Below are 7,024 nucleotides of genomic sequence, written 5' to 3'. Positions count from 1 at the left end.
CTAATTAAAACAAAGCATTGCGATGGCCCTAGCGGGTGTTGACGCAATGTGATTTCTGCCTAGTGCTCTGAATGTCAACGTGAAGAAATTCAAGCAAGCGCGGGTAAACGACGGGAGTAACTATGACTCTCTTCGACATAGCACTCTGGTCTCGAGGAAATCATGCGCTAAATAACTCGCGACTGGTCGAAAACCAGGAAGTATCCCGACACTGGGACAGATTTAGCCAAATGCCTCGTCATCTAACTAGTGACGCGAATGAATGGATTAACGAGATTCCCACTGTCCCTATCTACTCCGCCTGCAGACGTATCCTTGCGCGCTGCTGCCGGTCCTAAGCCCGGGTAAAGGAGGAAGGTTGGGGCAAGAACATCTTTGATCCCCACATAAAAGCAAGCACATACCGCAAGCTCTAGGTCATGTCTCTGGAGAACGGGGTCCTTGGCTTAATCTCCCGGGTCACGAGGAAGGATCCTCTATAAAAAACACCCTCAACTCTAAGGTAGGGTGCGCGCCGACGGAGTGAATGGCTGTGAGGAAATACAGCCCTGAGCGACCAACTCCGAGGCACTAGCCGACACCTCGGCAGTAACAGGCTTGCCCAGGCACTGGGAGCGCTACTTGGGTCGACTGTTAATCTTCTATACTCGTGGGAACAATAATGAGCACCCAAAAACTTAAAACTAAAACGGACAACTTGTCGTCCAAAATGGCCGCTGCCCAAAAGGCAGAAGCCAAAAATCAAGAGAAAGTGCAGGAGAAGGGGGATACAACCCCTAAAGAGAAAGTGGCTAAAAAGGGGATGCAACCCCCAAAGAGAAAATGGTGGAAAAGGGGATAAAACCCCTAAAGAGAAAGTGGTGGAGAAGGGGGATACAATCCCTAAAGAGAGCACAAGCAATCTATCTGCGGATAGTTTGAGTAAAGTTAAAATTGAAAGAGAACAACTTGAAAGTTTTCTCTTTAATGATTCGAACAAAGTGTCCAAAGGCGCAATTAAGTTATCCTTAAAAATGGTCAAATTTGGAGCTTATGCTTCAAAAAGAAATTTTAGAGCGCGGAAAAACAGAGACCAAATATAAAGAAAGAACCACAAACATGTCATATGCAAATGTGGCATCTAGAGCACCCAACCCAAAAGTCCCAACGCAAATAGTGCAACAGAAACCAAAAAGCGAATTCATATATATTAAGCCTGAATGTGACAAAACAGACAGGAGATCGAATGACGAAATAAAAGACCACGTAAAAACTGGTCTTAAAGATATTAGTAAGCAAATAAAAGTCAGAGCATACGGCAACTCCGAAATAAAGGAGTTGTCTTAGAGGTTCAAACAAAGCGAGACAAAGAAATAATTAAGAGAGTAAATTTGAGCGCGCAAAAATTAGTTGTGGAAGAGCCCAAAAAGCTACAACCACAAATAATTATGTATGATGTAGAAGAAGACTGCCAGAAAGAAAACTTCCTGGACTGTCTAATTCTGAAAAACTTTGAACACTTAGAGGAAGCAGAGGCAGAGCTTCTAAAAAAGGAGTGCAAAGTGGTAACCAAATTCAGAACAAAATTTGGTAAAAACAACTGGGTAATCCAATTACCCAGAAAGCACGCCAGTAGACTACTCAACGAGGGCAGAGTCTACATGGACTGGCGTACATACAGGCTCAGCGAGTATGTAAAAATTCCTCGTTGCTATAAGTGCCATGCATATGGACACATAGCGAGAGTACGCAGAATCGAGAAACCTGTTTGTGAGAATTGTGGCAGCAGTGAACACACCACGAGTGACTGCTCCAAAGAGCAAGACGCAAAATGCGTAAACTGCGTAAGAAATAAACGCAAGGAGACAGGCCACAAGGTGACTTGGAAGTTATGTCCTGAGTACGAGAAACAGATTTAAATTTACAAAAATAAAATATCATGGGGCTAAAAGCAGCCCAAGTTAACGCACAAAGGTCTAAATCCGCAGCAGCCAACCTAGAACTTATTTTTCATCAGTTAGGACTTGACATACTGTGTATTCAAGAACCTTATTCAATAAGGGGCATGATAAAAGGGTACACCTCAGCAGGACTGAGAGTACTACAACCGGAAACGACCAATCCTTGGGTTGCAATCGTAGTAAGAAAAGGAGAATACGATATTTTTCAAAGGTCAGAGCTGGAATGTGATCATATAATGTGCGTAGAGATATGCACTTATAAAGAAAGCTTGTATCTCGTAAACTGCTACATGCAGTTTTCAGTCGACATAAGTAGCTTCCTGCAAAAGCTGGACAGAATCCTCAGGAACCTGGCCGGCCGCCGCATCATAGTCACCACAGACGCAAATGCAAAATCTGGTTTGTGGTTTTCCAAGACTCTGGATAGCAGAGGTAAGGAACTAGAGGAGTGGATCGCCTCTAACAACCTAGTTGTTTTGAATGAGCCTAGTCACAACTACACATACCAAAGTGAAGCTGGGGACACAAATATAGACGTAACACTTACAACCCCGAATATGTCTTCAAAAGTGATCAACTGGAATGTGAGTGATATAGCGACCACCAGTGATCACAGCCTTTTAACATTTGAAGTAGTGCTTGAAGCATCAGTCACAAGGCAAATAAAGAACCAAACAGGCTATAACACAAGAAAGGCTAAGTGGGACAGGTTCGGGGAACTGGTGGAGAGGGAATTCGACCAACAAAGTCTGGAGTCTCTGCAGAGGTTAGACCCAAATAGGGCTATTAAGATATTTAACAGAAAGCTAAAAGCAATCTGTGACAAATCCATGCCCAAAAGGAAAGCCGGAAGCAAGGTCATGCCATGGTGGTCGGAGGAGCTGACTTGTCTAAGGCGGGAAACTAATAGAACCAAAAAGTGTCTCTTGCGGGCCAAGAGACTATGTCTTGATGACGTACCAATCAAAATGCAGGCATACAAAAGGGCAAGAAATAACTATGTCAGAGAAATTAGAGAACGTAAAACAACCTCATGGAGAGACTTTGTGACAAGCGTTGGTAACGAAGATCCCTGGAGTATAGTATACAAAATTGTATGCGATAAAATAAACAAGAAGGCTTCTCTATGCTCACTAGAACTCCCTTCCGGGAACTTCAGTGAAACATGGGAAGAAACTGTAAACGTCCTTCTTAAAAAGTGCCTGCCTACAGATGATCAGCAAGAGAACGCTGATCACATTAAAATTAGAGAAAATATACGCCAATATCGAAACCAGAACCTCGAACCAATCATCGACTCTGTCGATGTAGAACGGGCATTACTAAAACTAAAAGATAAAAAAGCCCCAGGAGAAGACGGCTTCACTGGCGAAATAATTAAAAAATTATGGAGTCATAACAAACAAGCAATCCTTAGTACACTAAATAAATGCTTCCAAGATGGCAGTTTTCCTACCGATTGGAAACAGGCAAACCTATGTCTAATTCCCAAACGGGGAGTGAAAACAGAAGGCTTGCCAAATCATACCGTCCAATCGCCCTTCTGCCAGTGATGGGAAAGATCTACGAGAAAATACTCGTAGAGCGTATTAAGACAAATTATACAGAAATGAACATGTGCAATGCACGACAATTTGGCTTTAAGGCAGGCGTCTCCACGGAGGACGCACTGCTAACGTTTAGAAAATGCATGGCAACGAATATGAAGTATGTACTTGCTATATTTGTGGATATTGAAGGTGCCTTCGATAACCTGTGGTGGCCCGCCATCACACATAGGCTGACGCAGGCAAACTGCAGCAGCCATATGGTAAATATAGTCAAGGACTACTTTAAAAGGCGAAGCGCCTATGTAAAAGGCAATACAAAGAAGGTTGGAAGAAGCATGCAGAAGGGATGTCCACAAGGATCAATAATTGGTCCTGTTGCATGGAACTTCTGCATGGACGTTCTTCTAGACGGCCTAGCTCAGCTAGGAGAAACTGTAGAACCCGTTGCATACGCAGATGACTTGGCGTTAATAATTAAAGGAAACTCCAGAAATGATCTGGAGAGAACTGGTACTATGGCTCTTAAATGCGTTGAGGACTGGTGCGTGACGCATAAAGTGAGAGTCAGCAGTGGAAAAACTGTCGCAATGATGATAAAGGCAAATTTAATGAAGGCAGACAACCGATCATTAAAGTTGACAACAATAGCCTGAAATATGCAAAAGAAGTGCGATACTTGGGAATTACTATAGATAACAGGCTAAACTTTGTAGCGCACACTAAGTTTCTGAGGGAGAAACTAGTCAGCTTCATCCTGAAAATCAGGAGGGTTGCAAAGGAGGAATGGGGCCTTAAAAGAGGCACCCTTGACACTTTGTACAAAGCAGTGGTAATACCTATAGCAACATACGGCGCTGCTGCGTGGTTCGACAAGTCGTCCCACACGCACAACCTTAGAAACTTGAACGCCGCGCAAAGAATAATTCTGCTGACTTTCACCAAGGCGTGCCGTAACACCGCAACAAATGCATTACAAACAATAAGTGGCAAAATGCCACTAGACCTAGAGATTACACAACAAGGCATCATAAACCTTGTAAAAAGAAATGAGAAAATTAGCTGGAACAATTATAATTACAACCCAATAGAAAACCCTCAATCTAGAGGTTAAAATGATAAATGAAGCAATAAAGCTGGAATGGCAGAAAAGATGGGAATTGGCAAATACGGGTAGGATAACCTACGGTTTCATTGGCGATATAACATACGCTACAAGGAACAAGTGGTTTAAACCCAGTAGGGAGTGCGTGTATATTCTGACCGGATACGGTCCGTTTAGGCACACACTTTACACAAGGGGCGCCACAGAAGACGACAAATGTCCCTTCTGTGGAGAAAGCGAGAAAAGCGCGCACATGCTGGTCATGTGCGACAGATATGATGAATTAAGAAGGCAAAGCCTCTTTGAAATAGCAGGGAACACAAACCTTGATGTGTACCTGGAAACCAAAGCCAATTACCTGGGGCTTGTTGCTTTTGCAGACAAGCCATTAAATCCAGAAATGCAGTGCAAAGCCAAAGCTAAAACCTAAATCAAAACTAAAGCTGGAAAGGCAGGACCGCCTCCACGTGGTTAGGGATGGAAACGTCAGCCCACTGACGGCCAAAGGTCCTGCACAATACCCACAAATATAATATTTAAATTTGAGAAATAAACAATTATTAAGTACACGCTACATAGCAATGAGTGAAAGCTCGAGCTATATGGAATAAGAACAAATAATGAATGAATGAATGTCCCTATCTACTTTCTAGCGAAACCACTGCCAAGGGAACGGGCTTGAAAAAATTAGCGGGGAAAGAAGACCCTGTTGAGCTTGACTCTAGTCTGGCATTGTAAGGAGACATGAAAGGTGTAGCATAAGTGGGAGATAGTAATATCGTCGGTGAAATACCACTACTTTCATCGTTTCTTTACTTACTCGATTGGGCGGAAAGCGTACGTCGAAAACTTGCGTTCCGACTGTCACGGTTTTCTAGAGCCAAGCGCATAAGAGTGGTGTGAGGCATTGCGCCGATCGCCAACAATACTCTAGCGTGATCCGATTCGAGGAAACTGCTAGGCGGGGAGTTTGACAGGGGCGGTACATCTGTCAAATAATAACGCAGGTGTCCTAAGGCCAGCTCAGCGAGGACAGAAACCTCGCGTAGAGCAAAAGGGCAAATGCTGGCTTGATCCCGTTGTTCAGTGTGCACAGGGACTGCAAAAGCATGGCCTATCGATCCTTTTGGCTTGAAGAGTTTTCAGCAAGAGGTGTCAGAAAAGTTACCACAGGGATAACTGGCTTGTGGCAGCCAAGCGTTCATAGCGACGTTGCTTTTTGATCTTTCGATGTCGGCTCTTCCTATCATTGCGAAGCAGAATTCGCCAAGCGTTGGATTGTTTACCCACAAATAGGGAACGTGAGCTGGGTTTAGACCGTCGTGAGACAGGTTAGTTTTACCCTACTGATGAATCGTCGTTTGCGATAGTAATCCTGCTCAGTACGAGAGGAACCGCAGGTTCGGACATTTGGTTCACGCACTCGGTCGAGCGGCCGGTGGTGCGAAGCTACCATCCGTCGGATTATGCCTGAACGCCTCTAAGGCCGTATCCTTTCTAGACAAAGTAAGCAACGATATCTCTAAGAGTCTCGTGAGTCGAAAGGCTCAATACAATTTGATTTATTAGGTATTCGGCACACGCCGTTTATCGCACGAGCCATTTTTAGCCGAATGAGGCGCTGGACAGGGGCGATATCCGTCCGTTATATCTGTCTTGCCTATAGCGGTCGATCATGGGTTACTAGTTCGATGTAGAGACTCGGAATCGTTTGTAAACGACTTAGGTACCTGGCGGGGTGTTGTACTCGGCAGAGCAGTTACCACGCTGCGATCCGTTGAGACTCAGCCCTTGGCTTGGGGATTCGTCATGTTGGCTTGACGTCACCCCACGCAATTAGAGCATAAGCCTTAAGCCGTCGCATTGCAGCATGCCACAATCAGTAGGCTTGACAGTCGAAAACTTGTACATGCTGTATATGTGACACTTCTTCGGTGTCTACCTAGCTATTTTGTACAACGTGCGAGAGTCAGCACGTAAATCAAAACTTATCGACAAATTCCAATACTAGAAATATTCATTATTTCTTTCAATAACCATAATGTCAAGAGAATAGTTATAAATATTTTGTAAGTTTACGATATATATGTTTTTAAGAGAAATTTTTCATAATTCTTTAATATAAATATATGATATAATTCGTTAAATTCTAAATAGGGAGAATGTTTTTTGCAAAAATTTCTTGGAAATGCGTACAAGTCGCTAATAAGCAAAGTACGTATAAGTTATCTAGAATGCAAAATGAATGCAAGTTGTCAATGTGTAAAATACGTGCAAGTTGTCAATTTGCAGAATGCGTGCAAGTTGTCAATTTGCAGAATACGTGTAAGTTGTCAATGCGCAAAATACGTGCAAGTTGCTATTTTTATTTAATTTTTGTAATATACTCTAAATAATTAGTAACTTCCAACCTATAAATATTTCGATTCTTT

The 7,024-nt window shown here is 43.1% G+C and overlaps 1 pseudogene; it reads left to right on the top strand.

Annotated features, from left to right (window-relative positions):
* Nucleotides 1-6,400, top strand: part of LOC113387145 — an 8,838-nt pseudogene extending 2,438 nt beyond the window's left edge.
* The last annotated feature ends 624 nt before the right edge of the window (nucleotides 6,401-7,024 follow it).

The sequence above is a fragment of the Ctenocephalides felis genome, unplaced genomic scaffold, assembly GCF_003426905.1.
Source record: "Ctenocephalides felis isolate EL2017-DRISC unplaced genomic scaffold, ASM342690v1 CF-g0.4_SCAFFOLD_03571, whole genome shotgun sequence".
NCBI lineage: Eukaryota > Metazoa > Arthropoda > Insecta > Siphonaptera > Pulicidae > Ctenocephalides > Ctenocephalides felis.
The sequence above is the reverse complement of the archived record's forward strand: the minus strand, read 5'-3'. Positions and strand labels throughout refer to the sequence as shown.